At 46.2% G+C, this 16,940-nt stretch overlaps 1 protein-coding gene across 14 annotated transcripts in view; it reads right to left on the reverse strand.

Moving 5' to 3' along the window:
* LIG6 (DNA LIGASE 6) overlaps positions 1 to 16,940 on the reverse strand; it is a 235,071-nt gene that overhangs the window by 115,686 nt on the left and 102,445 nt on the right. The gene's annotated exons all lie outside the window — the stretch shown is intronic.

A 16,940-nucleotide genomic window follows, 5' to 3' on the forward strand; every position in this document is an offset into this window, starting at 1 on the left:
CACCTCTCTCCAACACGACATTGACATTGAGGTCCAGACCACCCTTATCGCGAGGGTTTATGGCTCCCACCCCTCGATCGCAGGCCCATGAATGGCTTCTAGTAGCTCTCCCTTCGGAGCTGATTGTGCGCTTCCAAGATACAAGGCTTCTTCCAGGTGGGCTTTCTTTCTCCGGGAGCTACTTCTCAGGTGTTGGCTGGCAGCCCCTTTCCTCTTGGCCCTAGGAAGATCTTCTTCTTTCAATACCACGTGGGCTTTGATCCAGTGATAGAGGATCAGCACCTTACCTTGGTCTCATTGGGGTTCCTTGCTCTTCCTCGATCTTATTGGAAGCTCTTAGCTTCCATAAGGGCATCCTTTGGCTAGGTTTTAGAGGTACAGGCACTTCCGAGCTCTCCTGCCTCAGCTTTCGCAACGGCTGTTACAGCCACTTCTGATGGTGTAACCTGTGTTTTTGTGCTTGTTCCTGATGCATCAATTACTGACGATCATATCATGCTTCTGAGACCTGACAGCTCTCATTTCCGCCAAAGGATGGAGATTGCAGGCAGAACTAACTAGTATCGGATTTGTCATCAATAGGGCCACATTGCTAGAGATTGTCCCGTATCAAGAGGCCACGCTAGGAGGCTGCGTGGTCCTACCCAACAGATGCTGCAGGCCACATCTGACCTATAGGACTAATCAGATACATCCATGTGATTACTTTCCACTTCGGGGGCAACAAAATGAAAATAGAGATAAAACTAAAAATAGTTCAAATTCCCTACATGACCGTAGGAGAATCCTAGATAACATGAAGGATTTCTCTAGCAGCTACTCTTCATTACTACCATGTTTGGTTGTCCTGAAATCTGCAATAACAGCTCTACCTCTACGGTAGACTGCCCACTTTCCTTGTTTCCTTGATTCGTATACTTTATTGAGTTCTTGTTTCTAAGAGGCCATAGTGGCCTATGAGACCAAAACAGAGAATACATCTGAGGTTGGTGTCTCATCAAAGAGAACAACTAAATGAGACTAAAAAGTACAATAAACTGATTGTCCTACACTTATAAGAACAGAACTGTAAGACTCCGAGATGATACTGAGTAGAAAATACTAGAAAATACTGAAAAATGTATATCAGGTAGATCCATGTATGCTGATCAGTTGAAGTGTTGCCCTCTCCTTAGATCAAGTATCTCCGCCATGGGGCTGTCTAAAATGGAGAGGTCGTAGAAGCAAGGTAGGCGCCTCTGATGTCGAGCAATAAAGGCTCTGATCTGCAAAGGTGAGGATGACATGGTCGAGATCCTGGGGGCGTGGCCGACGAGCACGACATAAGATAACTGCTCTATCAGTGGTGACTCCCTGGGAGTGTGGTCGGTGCCCTGATGGCCCAATGGAGGAGGTATCAGGAGGTGTGTGGGCTGGGTTGCTGGTGCCGAAGAAATCTGTCAGGGTCCTCTGTCTAGGTACATCATGGCTCCGCCTCCTGTCTGCCAAGAGGGTCTCTCTGTTTCTCTTGAGCTCAAGTAGAAACAATCCTAGGCATCTCTGATCCTCAAACTCCATGACCCTGCGTAACATCCCAAAACCCTCTCGGAAGAGGCAGTGATATCTCCCTCGGATCTCATAATAGACTCTACATCGGCAAATGTAGTGTTCCTCTGTCTCTACCTCCTGGTAGCATAGCTGACAAATGCGGTCATCCAAGATCTGATGCACATATCGCCCTGTCTCAATTCGCAGCTGGTGTGATGAGGTCCAGATCTGTCCAATGGCACAACATATCCCATGTGATAGGTGTACATCCATGTACGCCGGACGGGTGATAAAATCATCCCGTGAGAGGTGTAGAAAATGGCTCTTGTAATGAGCCATTTTGGTACCGAAGGGCTCAAGGGGGCTAGTCCATGTCCTCTCTGTGTCCACTCTGATGATATCCATCCTGATCACGCGGTTTTGCTCTGAGTGGGTGAGATCCAAAAATGGACAATCCAGACTGTACTGAAAGGGTGGTAGTGCCTCTATCCGCAAACCATGTAGGTCAAACCATGATCTCATCCGAGCGTACCAACAATGAGTATCACCATCCTCTGCCAACTGTATGGATGAGGTCAATGCCAATCGGGAGTACCGCTGCTGAGGAAGCTCCCATAGCCACTGTAAAAAGGTAACTGCCTAAATTAGGGCCTCGGTTACTACTGGTGGGGCACCTAGCTCATCCCGAACAATCTCATGTGGTACTGATGATTTGCTCCGAATCATGCGGGAAATCATCATAATCAGTGGTCTCTCCATTTGCCTCCATCCCTCATATGTCCCTCTTTGAGATCTGTGATGTATACTGGCCCCCAAATTGGAGCTCCGTACAAGAGGGTCGGTGTGACAAGCGTATCAAATAGCCACAATTTGGTGCGTGGCTCCTGAAACTGTATGTGTGCACACTGCCTCTCAAGTTCCCCCAATGGGCCTATGAGACCATAGAGATACAATAATGTCCATGGCATATCTCATCATGGAATGGAAAATAAAACAGAAAGAAAACATAAACACAGCTATCTCACTAGGGTGATACAAAATTGTCCATGGAAACTCATCATGGAATACTAAGAACATAGAAACATGAGAGCAACATCAACTCCGAGTAGATGCTATACCACTCTCCAAAATATCAAGCACGGGACTAATGAGTATGGCCAAGAGGTCTCCCTCAGCTATGTCACGTGGAAAGGTAGCTCGATGGCGGTGGAGCATGTCCTGGATCTGGCGCTGATGAGGTGATCGTGGCCGAGAGGGGGGGGGGGGGGTCGAGGGTGTCGGGCACGCTGGAGTACAGAGGCTCGGTTCGAGGTAACTCCTCTAGGGCGAGGTAGGTCCAGAGCAGCTCGTGGAGGGTCCACAAGATCCACAATGTCGGTGTCCTCCACCTCCTGGGTCCGAAAGAAACTGGTGATCATCGGAGCTCAAGCAAAGAGAGAGAAATGAAATGAAATGATATATTAACGTCTTCAAAAGGCCAAAATGACCTATGAGAGAGAGAGAGAGAAAGAAAGAAAGAAAGAAAGCAATATTAACATCTACTAAAGGCCGAACTCGACCTATGAGAAAAATCAATGTACAACTATCAATGTCTTCTAGATGTCCCAAAAAAAAAGGACAAAATGAACATGAAATAAAGTATGAAAGTACTGAGCTAGTGGGGGGGTGTGATGGATGGAGCACTACTGCTAGAGGCTCAGTATGCAACCTATACGCGTAGGGTATACAAGAATGCAATGCAGATCTGTCTAGCTCCAACCAGTACCATAATGGGGGTGTAATATGTGATACATAGGCGATGGCGAGGCAAAAATGCCTCGGAGTATGATCTCCAGGTGTGAGTGTAAGTGAGCTAGCCGCTCCTGAATATGGTGCTGATGTCGAGCCCGTATCTCTATGATCTCCCTCTGATGTAGTCTGGGAGTCTCGTAGCATGTTGCTCTTGATCTCCGTCCGGCTCGGAGGTCCACAGCGCGCTGAAGTGTAACCCCCTCTTGTGTCAAGGTAGGCACTGGGATAGATCTTTGGAAGAAATCAATAAGTTGGAGCTGGAGCTGGAGCTGGAGCTGTCGCCCACCTCTCCCTGTGGTATGAGTCCGTATCAGTGTCTCTATGTGGCGCTGTGTCTCTAACAAGAACTCGCCAAATCTGCGCTGGTCTGCGGACTCCATGATCTGGCGGAGTGAGGGATGTCCACTGAAGATGGAGGTGTATCTCTCTCTAATGACACTATATGCTCTCCCTGTGGTATGAGTCCGTATCATTGTCTCTCTGTGGCGCTGTGTCTCTAACAAGAACTGGCCAAATCTGCACTGGTCCTGCGGACTCCATGATCTGGCGGAGTGAGGGATGTCCACTGAAGATGGAGGTGTATCTCTCTCTTATGACACTATATGCTCTGCATCTACATACATAATGTTCCTCACTCTCAACCTCCTCCTGGCATAGTCTACATATCTTCTCTGCTCTAGAAATCCGTGCTGCCCTACCTGCCTCAATCTCAAGCTGGTGTGATGAACTCTGAGCTGGCCTATCGCCACGTGGGCACTGTGAGGCATGTACAAATCCATGTATCCAGGTCTCTGTATGAATCCATCCGCTGAGATACGCATAAACTGATCTCTATAGTATAGCATCTTCGGCAGTAGAGGCTGACTGGGTGTAATCCAAGTCTCTTGAGTGTATCACTGCCATAAATCCTGCCGAAGGACTCTGTTCCTCTCACTGTGAGAGAGCTGGATGTGTGGTGCATGTATATCATACTGGAAAGGTGGCAGGTGATCTATGTCGAGACCATGCTAAGTGAGCCATTGTATCATTTGTGAAAACCATGATCTCCTATCTCCACTCTCTGCGAGCTGCCTGGTCGCCTCAAAAGCTCTATGTGAGAGTCGATCTGATGGCATATCTCTGATCCTCTGTATGAAACTGATCCTCTGGAAGAGGGCCTCTACTAGCATAGGAGGTGCAGCAAACTCTGTCCAGACAATGTCATGTGGGACAGAGGGTTTGCTGCGGATCATCCGGGAGAGCATGAGAATCTGAGGCCTCTCTATTTGAGACCATGTGGAGGTGGTGAGCCCAAGTTCCCATATACTGGTGCAGCATACATCAAAGTAGGGGTGACTAGTGTGTCAAACAACCACCCCTTCGTACGGGGCTCCTGTGTGCCTGGTGACACTGTCTCTCTAGCATGGCTAGAGCTGCATACCCTCGTGTGAGTCTATCCTTGGCTACCCGTGCCATAGTAAATCTTCGTGGCGGAGTCGTAAATGTAATCCCCAAGTACACATATGAATCTACCACCTCTACCTGTCCTCCTCCCAGTGTGAAGATGGCCTGTCATCGAGCCGGCCCTGAGGTGTGGAAAATCATGGCCTTGGTTTTCCCAAGGTTCACTGTAAGCCCCCTCTGTGTGCAAAAGTCATCGAGTGCATGGAGATGGTGTTGTAGTCCCATCCGCGACTCAGAGACCAAAATAATATCATCTGCATATAGCATAATGTGGACTGTGGTACCTGAGATGTCTACCCCGTCCCCACCACCGTCACCACTAAAGTCAGTCGATGTATAGCCCAAATAGTGTAGGAGAGAGTGGGCATCCCTGCTTCACACCTATGTGCTAGCAATAACATCAGATAGCCCCCCGGGGGCATCGTATGCGCCCAAGGACCTGCTCATATAAAGCATAGATGCCCCAAACCATCTCTGATGGGATCCCCAATGATTGTAGGTGCTGGAAGAGTCTCTCTCGTGGCACCGTGTCAAATGCTTTGCGGAAATCCACAAAGCAGCAGTATAATCTCTTCTCCCGCGCCCTACCCAGGTCAATCAGACATCTCAGAGTGGATATATGGTCAATAGTGGAGAAAGCTCGTCGAAATCCAACCTGCCCTGGTGCTCGCAGCCCCTCCTCCTCTACATATGAGCACAGCTCTACCTCGAGCACTGCACCATCAAGTTTGGCCAATGTATGACCAATCATGATAGTCCTGTAGTTACTGGGGTCTAGCATGTCTCCCGCTTTGTGGAGAGGCACAATGGTGTGCATAGTCCACTCAGCTGGTAGGCCCTCCACTAGTGCCCTATTAAAAAGGTGAGCAACAAAGGGTCCCAGTGTGTCAGCTGCATAAATAAGATGCTCACTCTGTATACTTGTGTGGTCAACCGATCTCCCATGCTGTAACCGGCGGATAGCTCTCTCTACCATCGAGGCGGTAAAGAAAGTAGAGGTGGTAGGGCTGGATTCATGTGGCTGTGGTATCGGCGGCTGCTGAGGAAGAGAGAGAGAGAGAGAGCCCAACATTTTTTTTAAAAAAAATACTTAGACAAAATTTTAAAAAAAGACAATTTCTTTTTTTTAGAAACGAAAAAAAATTCCTGTTTTTGAAACGTGTTTTTGGCATTTTGGCCGTTTCGGAGTTTCTCAGCCCAGAAACGCGTTTCTATGTGACTATGGATGGCAAGCGCCCTCAGACCCCCGTATCTGTGTTGGGCTTTATGCTGTGTATGCACCCAGAGGAGTGCTAGTGATCATCAGTAGATTACTGGGGCACTTTTTACTTCAGTTAGCGGAGGTTTTTTCCCCCAATTTAGCTTAGTTTCACTTATAACCAGTTTATAGGTGTTTTGGTCCAACCGGCACATTTTATGGCCGGACATGTGAACACATCTCTTTAGGTCACTTATTATGTGGCTATTGTACTTCACATTTTTATCATCTGTATATACAGCAGTCGTGTTCTCTCTCTGTTGCTCTCCACGCCTGTTTGCAGCATCTCCAAACCCTAACCCTAACACTCCATTGGCCTTCATTTGGTATCAGAGCATTGTAGGCCTGCCCTTGCCCTGCCCGTACACTGCCACCTTCAGTTTCAGTACAACCCGTACATCATTGCCCTGCCCGTACACACACTGTAAGCGCTGCCTTCAGCAGGCACACCACAGCTTGCAGCTTCCGTACCAGACGTCGACAGTAGCTTCCGTACAGGTACCTGCCCGTACACTATCTGCGCCGTCTACAGTACCTGTCAGCGCCGACTATCAGCTGTCAGCGCCGACTGCACTTGTCAGCGCTGCCGTACTGCAGCTTCCGTACCTGGCAGCGCCGCCGTACTGCAGCTTCCGTACCTGTCAGCGCCGCCTTCGTCAGTACCTGCACAGTACCTGCAGGTATCTGCATGCAGTCGCCTTCAGTTTTGTACAGTACAAGTCGACTGTACCTGCACAGTACAGTCAACTGTACTTGTTCTTTTGGTGGACTGTACCTGCATAGTACAACAGTCAAATCATTCACATTGCAATCAACTTGTACCTGTTAACATCACACTGTGGTAAGCATTACAAGTTTTGAATACTGGGTATTATTATTTTCTCTGTGAAAATCTACAAGCACTACAGGCAGACTTTCTTGCAAAGAAGTCTACAGGCTTCTTGTACAGTTTTGGGTGCAGTAAATTTGGGCATTCTTGGGGCATTTTGGCATTGTGTACGCCGTCTTTGCTGCTCTACTCAGTCATTGGTGCATTGAGCTGCACATTCAGAGGATTGAGAGTGCAGGCATATTTGGGTGAACTGTATTCAGTGGAGTACAGTTGTTTTCAGGGTTCTTGCTATTGGGTTTTTTCATACACAGGTACAACATTGTGCATAGGCATAATGGCAAATCAACAGCAGAGTGATGTATTCACGTATTTGTCTAAGGAAGACAAATTGGACGGCACGAACTACTCCTTGTGGAGTTTTATGCTGAAAAATGTGCTTGTGGCAAAAGGTCTTTGGGACTTTGTTAGTGGTGATGAACCACGTCCAGGTCCATTGGCTCCAGAGACTCCTCCCCAAGGGGGTGCTCGTGGACGAGGTCAACAGGTACAGGCTCTAGGGCAGCCATTGCCTGTTCAAAGAACAAATGCTCAAAAGACATGGGATGCAAGGGATGCACAAGCTTTGTCACTCATTGCATTGTCAGTACAGAGGTCTATTATACCTCATATTCGTTCAGCTGGCTCTTCACTGAATGCATGGGTGACTTTGGAGCAGATGTATGCTGCTCGTAATCAGGCTCAGATCTCATTTTTGAAAAGAGAGCTGGAAAATCAGAAAATGAATAAAGGAGATGATATGTCTAGCCACTTAAACAAGCTGCAGGATTTGAGAGAGCAACTCATCAATGTGGATGAGACTATTCCTGAGACACAGCTTGTGTCCACCATCTTGCACTCTTTGCCACGATCTTACTTGGCTTTTCATACCTCTTTGAACCTCAGCATGAGGAATGCTGTTGAACCCTTTAAGTATCAGGAACTTGTTGCTCTCTTGCTACAAGAAGAGCAAATGAGGAAGAATATGAATATGAACACAAGTGCTGAACAAGCATTTACTACAGGTCAAAAGGGGAAAGGAAAAACTCAGCCAAAGAGTTCAAATCAGAATTCAGGTGATGGTGGTTCTTCTCAGGATACCAAGAAAGGTGATGGACAGCCCAAGAAGAAGGGCAAATGTCATTACTGTGAGAAGCCAGGTCACTACATCACTGAATGTAGAAAGATGATTGCCAAAGAGAAGGCAAAGGAAGCTGGGACGTCTGTTAATGATGCTTCTAAAGCTCCTCCAGAGACTGCTTCTTTTGTTGAGGACAGGGATTACTGTTTCTATACATGCAGCTATGATGCCTCTTGGTCTTCACAGGCACTCAGTATGACAGAGCATGCATGTACTTCGTATTTTGATAGTGGTGCCTCAAAGCATAACAATGCTTCATATCCAGTTCGTGGCATTGGGGAGATTCAGCTCCGACCATTGATGGCTCCATTCTCCGCCTTACAGATGCCTTATATGTACTACGGATAAAGAAGAATTTGTTGTCCATTTCTTCTTTAGCACATTGTGGTATGCAAGTCCACTTTGATGATGATAAATGCATGGTCAGAGACAAAGCTAATGCTTTGACCTTGATGCTTACTGGTACATTATGTCATGGACTTTATCAGTTGGATGCATTTCAGCCAGTGGATCAGTCTGCTTATAATGCATTCACTCTTACTCCAGCTATGGTTGATGCGGAGTTATGGCATGCTCGCATGGGGCATGTAAATTTTGGTAGTCTTATGCTTATGCAGCGACATAACATGTTTACAGACCTACCTCTCATGGAGAAGCCTCCAGATCACATTTGTGAAGGATGTATTTTGGGAAAAATGCATAGGTTTTCCTTCCCACCTGATCAGGCTCTAAGAGCAACTGCAAAGTTGCAGCTTATACACAGTGATCTTTGTGGTCCCATGCAGACGAAGTCATTAGGTGGTTGCTTCTCTTTTGCAACATTTATTGATGACTTCTCTCGTATATGCTAGGTCTATCCTTTGACACAGAAATCACAGGTATATGATGCATCTTTGGCCTTTGTAGCACTTGCAGAGACAGAGTCAGGATGCAAGGTTAAGACTCTCCGTTCTGACCGAGGGGGGGAATATATGTCACACATGTTGAATTCCTTTCTTGGGAGTAGAGGTATAAAACATCAGTATACTACTCAGAATCGGTCACTCATGGAGATGGCCAGATGTATGCTAAAGGCAAAGAGGCTACCACATATCTTTTGGGTGGAAGCTGTCATGTGTGCTTGTCATATTTTGAATCGATGTCCCACAAAGGCATTGGTTTCCATTACTCCTTTTGAGGCTTGGCATGGCCGCAAGCCTTCAGTATCACATTTTCGTATCTTTGGGTGTCTTGCATATGCACACATACCCAAAGAGTTGAGGAGTAAAGCCACAAAATGCATTTTTGTTGGGTATAGCCGTGAGAGCAAGGGCTACCGGTTATATGACCCACTATCCAGGAAGATATTCACTAGTCGGGATGTGATTTTTGATGAAAAATCAGAAATATCCATGGCTGGTTATGATGCAAATTAGGCTGAAAATGATCTGTTTGAAGGTCTACTACCTATGGAGTTTCATTCCATAGTTGGTGATCCAACTCATGAGGGTACAGGACAGCCAGCAAATCATGAAGGTGGTGCAGAAATTCAGCAGCAAATTGAGCCAGAAGCTGAACCAAATATGGGGCAGCAGGCACCACAGGTCAGACACATATCTAGATGGTATTTGAGGACATTACAGGACAGCCATTTAGAGGGTCCTCTTGCTGGTCGTACTCGTAGGGAGACACGGACCAATGAGCATGCACACATCATGGATTTAAATCTGGTTATGGCAGCCAGTTTACAGGATGATGATGAGCCTGATTCATTTGTGGATGCACGAGACAATGTGCATTGGAACAAAGCCATGTAGGATGAGCTTGATTCTATTAAAAAGAATCAAACATGGGATTTGGTTGATCTGCCCAAAGGCAAGAATGCAATTGGTACTAAGTGGGTCTATAAGTTGAAAAGACATGCAGATGGATCCATTGACAGGTACAAAGCCCGTCTAGTTGCAAAGGGCTATGCACAGAAGAAGGGCATTGATTATGAGGAGACATTTGCTCCTACATCCCGTATGTCAACACTTAGGTGTGTCACTGCATTGGCTGCACATCGTGGTTGGGTTGTTCACCAGTTGGACATAAAGACTACTTTCCTACATGGGGACCTCGAGGAGGAAGTTTATGTATATCAGCCCATGGGTTTTGTGGAAAGTATGCAGGCTGAAAAAGGCCTTGTATGGTTTGAAACAAGCTCCACGAGCTTGGTATGCAAAGATAGATGCTTTCCTACTCATTCAAGGATTTGTGAACAGTCCATCAGAAGCCACCTTGTATGTAAAGAAAGAAGAGACAGATCTGCTGGTCATCAGTCTTTATGTAGATGATCTCTTGCTCATGGGATCAAATGATGACAAAATTGCAGCTTTTAAAGAGATACTGCAACAGACATTTGACATGTCTGACTTCGGGCTTGTACACTACTATTTGGGCATACAGTTTGTGCAGGATAACAGAGGCATTGGGTTGTTGCAATCTCGGTATGTTGCTAAACTTCTGGAGAAGTTTAAATTTCAGGATTGCAAGCCTATTAGTACTCCTATGGAGCCTCGTATGAAACTGTCACTACAAGATGACAGTATTTCCTTTGATGCCACTACATATGCTCAGGCTGTTGGGTGCCTTATTTACTTGTGTAATACAAGGCCAGATATTCAGTATGCAGTTTCTCAGTTGAGCAGATTCATGCACAGCCCGCGGTTGTCACATTGGCAAGCTGTGAAGCGTGTATTCCGTCATTTGCAGGGTACCTTGTCTCTTGGATTGCTTTATCCTGAGGGGGGTGACATGCAGTTATATGCTTACAGTGATTCAGATTGGGCTGGTGATTTTGATACCAGACATTCCACTAGTGGAAATTGTTTCTTTCTTGGCTCTTCATGCATTTCTTGGTTAAGCAAGAAACAGACCACAGTGGCCACTTCGTCTTGTGAGGCAGAGTACAGAGCACCCTACACCACTACTGTTGAGTGTGTTTGGCTGCGTCGTCTCATGACTGATATGGATATTTCAGTGGAGGAGCCTACACCTATCTATACTGATAGTCAGAGTGCCATTGCTGTGGCCAGGAATCCTTTGTTTTATGCTCGCACGAAACACATTGAGATTCACTATCATTTTGTTCGGGAGAGACTCCAGGCAGGAGATATCAGTCTGATCTACTGTCCTACAGATCAGAATGTGGCAGACATCTTCACCAAGGCATTACCACGTCCGAAATTCGAAGCATTCCGCACTGCTTTGAATTTGTTTCCTTTTGGTGGATGATGTACAGTGATCACATATCACTCCAGGGGGGTTTGTTGGGTTTTATGCTGTGTATGCACCCAGAGGAGTGCTAGTGATCATCAGTAGATTACTGGGACACTTTTTACTTCAGTTAGTGGAGGTTTTTTCCCCCAGTTTAGCTTAGTTTCACTTATAAGTAGTTTATAGGTGTTTTGGTCCACCCGGCACATTTTATGGCCGGACATGTGAACACATCTCTTTAGGTCACTTATTATGTGGCTATTGTACTTCACATTTTTATCATCTGTATATACAGCAGTCGTGTTCTCTCTCTGTTGCTCTCCACGCCTATTTGCAGCATCTCCAAACCCTAACCCTAACACTCCATTGGCCTTCAATCTGCCCCTTTACCCCCACCACTCCTAGAGGAGCACCCCAACCCTTATGCAGCTCTCGCCTCACAAGTGGATCCTTCTTTGGAGGATGAGGCTATGCAAGCACAGGATTAAGATCCCTCGCAGGAGGATGTTGCGCAATCACATTGTCACGGTACCTCTCCACTTTTGAGGACCATCCTAGCTTTTCCCCGGAGTGGGAACGAGAGGTAAGGTTTTCGTCGTCAGATTTTCCCTCCTTTACCTATGCGAGATGTACCTCCGTCTCTAAAGGGGGTTCTTCGTCAACCACGAGATCTGGTCGTTCCTACTCCGAGTCCTTACGAGGATTGTCACATGGAACATTCAAGGTCTTGGGGGTTTCTCTCCGCTTTGGCAGAAACAAATTGTCAAAACTCAGCTGCACATTGCAATTACATGTGGACCTATGGATGTATTGCTCTTGCAAGAGCATAAACTTGATGCTAGTCAATGTGGGAGATCAAGCAAGCTTCTCTCACGACACACCTTTTGGTTGCGAGCCATTGTTGGTAACAAAGGTGTTGTTTGTATTTCTATTTCAGCTGTGGTTTTCCCTTGCATCATTGGACATGGTGTCATTCTACGCAGTGGATCTTTCTTATGCAACGTGTTACTCGCATTGGTATTCTTATCCTCTATGCTCCTAACCATAGACGTGAGAGGATTGTCTTTTGGAAATCTCTCACTACGTTGATATGCTGACCATTGGATTATTGGTGGAGATTTTAACATGGTTGAGATGCCAATGGATAAAAGAGGTGGACATGAGGGCTTGATGCATCCTCTTGAGAGAGTGCCTTCGGAGAGGTTTATACTCTCCTTTCATGGCAAAGATTGTTGGCATAAGGATGACATTCCGAGGAAAACATCCACTCTTCTTTATTCATGGTCTAACAGGAGAAGGGATGCAGGATGTATTTATGCACAGTAAGACCGATTTTATGTGGATGATTGGGTGCTTGATAGAGGGGCATACTTTTATTGCTGCAGGCACTTCAAAATACGATCATTGCCTGATGGTTTTATGCATCAGAGATCCAAGTCACCATGGATCAGCACCTTGTGTATGCATCCCTGATTATTTGTTCTCAGATGTAGAGCCATCACATCAGATACTTGATATTTGGAGATCTCATGATTCTCACAAGTCTTACATAGCCTGGCCTCTACTCTCTGTGATATTAGCAACTTTTATCACATGTGTGCCCTTTCTAAGAGGCAAAAGGCATTGGATTTAGAAAGGGCTATTAGACGTATATTGGCTGCCTTACAAAGAGAACATCCTCATGCTCACTGGGTTGCAGACTCTTTATGTGTTGTTAGGGCAGAGCTTCATCACTCTCTTGACTAGTGTGCGGAGTACCGCTACCATGCTCAAGAATGCTTTTGGACCCAAATGGGTGGCAGCAAACACTTCTTTGCTACTCATGGCCTATCTCATGCCACAGATAGTGTCAGGCAGCTGCACGATTTACATGGCACGCTTCATTCAGATCCTCTTATGGTTACATAGATTGCCACTGATTTCCATCGCCAACTTCTTAGCGTTGAGCCTCATTCTGACTTAAGACACGGGACACAGAGGAAGCTTTGGAATGCATTGCCACATTTGATTACTGAGGAGATGTGTGCCGTTCTGGATGCCCCTTTTTCTATGCAAGAGTTCAGTCATGCTCTTCATGCCTTACCTCAAGGTAAGTGTCCAGGGCAGGATGGTCTCTCCCTTGTTTTTTTAATTACTTTTTGGGACGAGATTGGGGCAAAGATCACATTGACTCTCCAGGAGATGTGGGACACACATTCTATGCCTTCTTCTTGCATTGAGGGGCTTATCTTCCTTATCTCTAAGAGTGGGGATAAGACCTTGATTGGACAATGGAGACCTATCACCTTACTTGGGACTGCATATAAGATTCTAGCTAAGGCAGTGAGCATTAGATTGCAGCCAATATTGTAGGATGTCATTCATGATACTCAGAATGGATTCTTACACGGAAGGAGCATCTTTGATAACATTTTCTCATCTTGGGAGACCGTGGACTGGGCCAAAGCGAGTAATAAGTCTTTAGCCATTCTGCTTTTGGATTTTGAGAAGGCTTATGATAGAGTAGATTGGGACTTCCTTGAGGGTACTCTTAGCCATATGGGTTTCTCTCAGAGATGGATCAGGGGAGTTTCATGCATGTATTGTGATGCCCACAGTAGTGTACTCCTGGGAGATATTCTGGGAGAGGTGGAGAGAATCAAGCAAAAGAGGTAGAGTGAATCAAATCAGTGGGATTAGATGCTTTGCGGTGATAGAGGTGAGCGGTTTCAAATCTCTCGCTCAGTACAGCAAGGATGCCCTTTAGCCCCATTATTATAATATATCATAGTCGCAGAGGCCATGAGCATCTTCCTCTGTTCCATTCCTGGTATTTCTGGATTGAAGTTGCCTCTTCGTAGTCAGGAGGAGCCAATTGACTCTGAGTTAGTTGATGACACAGCCATGTTCTTGGAGGCCTCACACACATGTTTATGTTCCTTCCATGCGGCATTGGAAGAGTTTTGTTTGGCAGCAGGGGCCCTCATTAGTTGGCACAAATATGTTGGTTTTTGGATTAGCGACTCACCGAGAGTTGCTTGGGGTGTAGAGCTTGGTTTTACTTGGATCACTACAGGATGCACTGCTAGATATTTGGGATGCCAGATTGGGATTGATATTTCTCCCGAAGTTTTTTTGGGTACTTACGAGTATTCGGAAGAAGCTTCTTCATTGGAGGTCCAGAAGATTGGATTTAGCCTCCGGATCATTGGTGGCTAATCTTGCCTCGGCTTGGTTTGTTGCCTCTTGTTGGTGCTTCTCTCATGCGTGCACTCTTCAGTTGCGGAGGTTGATCCGCAATTTTCTTTGCTCGGGTTTGGATGGCACCACAGACACATGTGCGAAGGTAGCTTGGCTCATAGTTATTCAGCCCAAACAAGACGGGGGGCTGAATATTATTGATCCGGATGTTCAATACAGGGCGTTGCTTTGCAAACTTATGGTTCGAGGTTTCCTACCAGGCATTGAGCCTTGGAAGAATTTTTTCCTATCTCAAATTTCCAAATGTACACCCCGTGTTGGGAGAGATTGGCTGCCCAGCACACAGTTTTTGTTCACAGAGGCATATATCAGGGCACCATCTTCCACTCTTATTGTAGCCATTGTCAAAGCATGGAGAAGCATGAGACCATTCTTGCGACAGAGGCTTCCTAGGTCTTTGGATGAGAAGCTGACCGACAACCTATTATGTGGAACAAGTTCATTAGGGATGAGGCCGGTTCGGCCACTTGGTGCATCTCGTTCCATGCAGCGGTCATGATGGGAGAGAGGTGCATATACAGTTCTTGCTTGGAAGACCTTTAAGAGTCTTCAGGTGGATCGCAGAGCTGCATCCATTTAGCATCTTGGGGGCTCTCGCATACGTATTGATCAGATTCATGCACCTATACCACATGAGTGGCTCTCTGAACCTTTAATGGAGATTATCATTCGAGATGGTTGGGAGTTTTTTTCAGGTTAGGCGTACCTTTGCAGGTCATTGCTCTCCCGGGCGACAGGCCAAGAGGCCAGAGATTGCATCATCTATTCATGCCTAGATGGAGATTGAGGAGATGTAGCATGGAGGGGATCATCCCAGATACCAAGCTTAGTCCAATGAGGATTTGTGAGGATTTGAGAGAGATTTGGAGCTGCCATTCTAGTTTCAGAGGAGTTTTGCAACATGGAGAGCCTGCTCATCATCAAAGAAGCTGAAAATGGAGATTTCAGCAAGTATGAAGGCTATGGAGTCTTCGGTGTCAACAAGGAAGCAACCAAAAAGTTTGTGGAGGTAATTTGTGAAGTTTTGCCTCAATGTTTTTGGTTATTGAGCATGGAAGAATGCTCTATGAAAGGGTTGCCATGTGATGGGATCATGAATCCCACGGTTCTTTGCTTTTGGCAAAGAGATTGAAGGTGCACATACTTGTTCAAGTGGTGGACAGATGGTTATGGGCTGAGTTGCAGTCCATGTTGGAGCTTGTCAAGAAAATGGCATGGCTCGTAGTTTGCTCAATGAAGGAGAGCAAAGAAGGGGATGGAAACCTTGGCAGTTTCCACATGTTTTGCACCTTGGTTTCATGGTAATGAAACCTCAAAAGAAGAGGCACCCTTGAAGACGTTGGCATGCATATGGAAGACCATGCTACATATGAAGTTCATTTGAGAGCTCATGATAGCTATTTTTAATGGCTATATTTGTACCTCAAGATGGAGGTTTATCAAGGTAAAGGTAGCATGCACAAAAGCAGCATGCATGTTTGGAGCTCATTGGTGAGTTGTGATAGCCACATAGATGGCTATGTAACCTCATGAAAAAGGTTGATGATAGAGGCAAGTTGAAGGCATCTACAATGCACAGATGCCAATAAAGAGGAGGCAATCAAGGAGTTGCATATGGAGCTCAAATGGGAGCTCTATCAGCAACAATAGAGACCATGTTGATGGTCATCACAGAAATCGCAAGGAGGTTGTGGGTTTCACTGCTTGCATTACTTGCCTAGCTTGTCTAGCTACAGTCCCTCACGAGGTTCTCCCCTCTTTCTCAAGACATGTATTCCTTTTGGTGATGATATTGAGAGCAGGTTCTCACCTGTGTTTCCTCTCTCTCTCTCTCTCTCTCTCTCTCTCTCTCTCTCTCTCTCTCTCTCTCAGGGAGACGGATCATGTTGGTATGCACAGATGACAGCTTGGTTCCAGTTGCATGGCTTTAGTATGGAAAGGCTACCTCCATTTCACTACTCCCTGGATGCACCCTCCCTCTCTCTCACACGGGAAAAGATTACCAGACTTATCAGGCACGACTTGATTCAGCTGGACACTAGGAGGACATGGATACAGCCGACACAGGAGCTTGGTACGAAGATGGCTTTCTATAGAGATCATCTTCTCCAGCTCACGCAGGATGGGTTTGTGATTAGACCCAGCTACATGGATACTCATCTTTCTCATGGGGTACGGTGTGCTATTGGTCAGATGCGCACATCCTCACACCAGCTAGAGATTGAGACTGGCAGATTCAGAGGAGTACCAGCTGAGGCCAGGATTTGTCAGCTGTGCCAGATGGAGCCAGAGACAGAGTTACATTACATATGTCACTGTCCAGTATATTATGAGATACGAGGCCGTTTTCACTGCCTGTTTAGAGAGGGTTTCGGACCACTTTCTAGAGTCATGAGATACCAGGATCAGAGATGCCTCGGATTATACTTGCTTGA

The sequence above is a fragment of the Cibotium barometz genome, chromosome 4 (genome assembly GCF_041138505.1).
Source record: "Cibotium barometz isolate CiBa-2024 chromosome 4, ASM4113850v1, whole genome shotgun sequence".
Taxonomy (NCBI): Eukaryota; Viridiplantae; Streptophyta; class Polypodiopsida; order Cyatheales; family Cibotiaceae; genus Cibotium; species Cibotium barometz.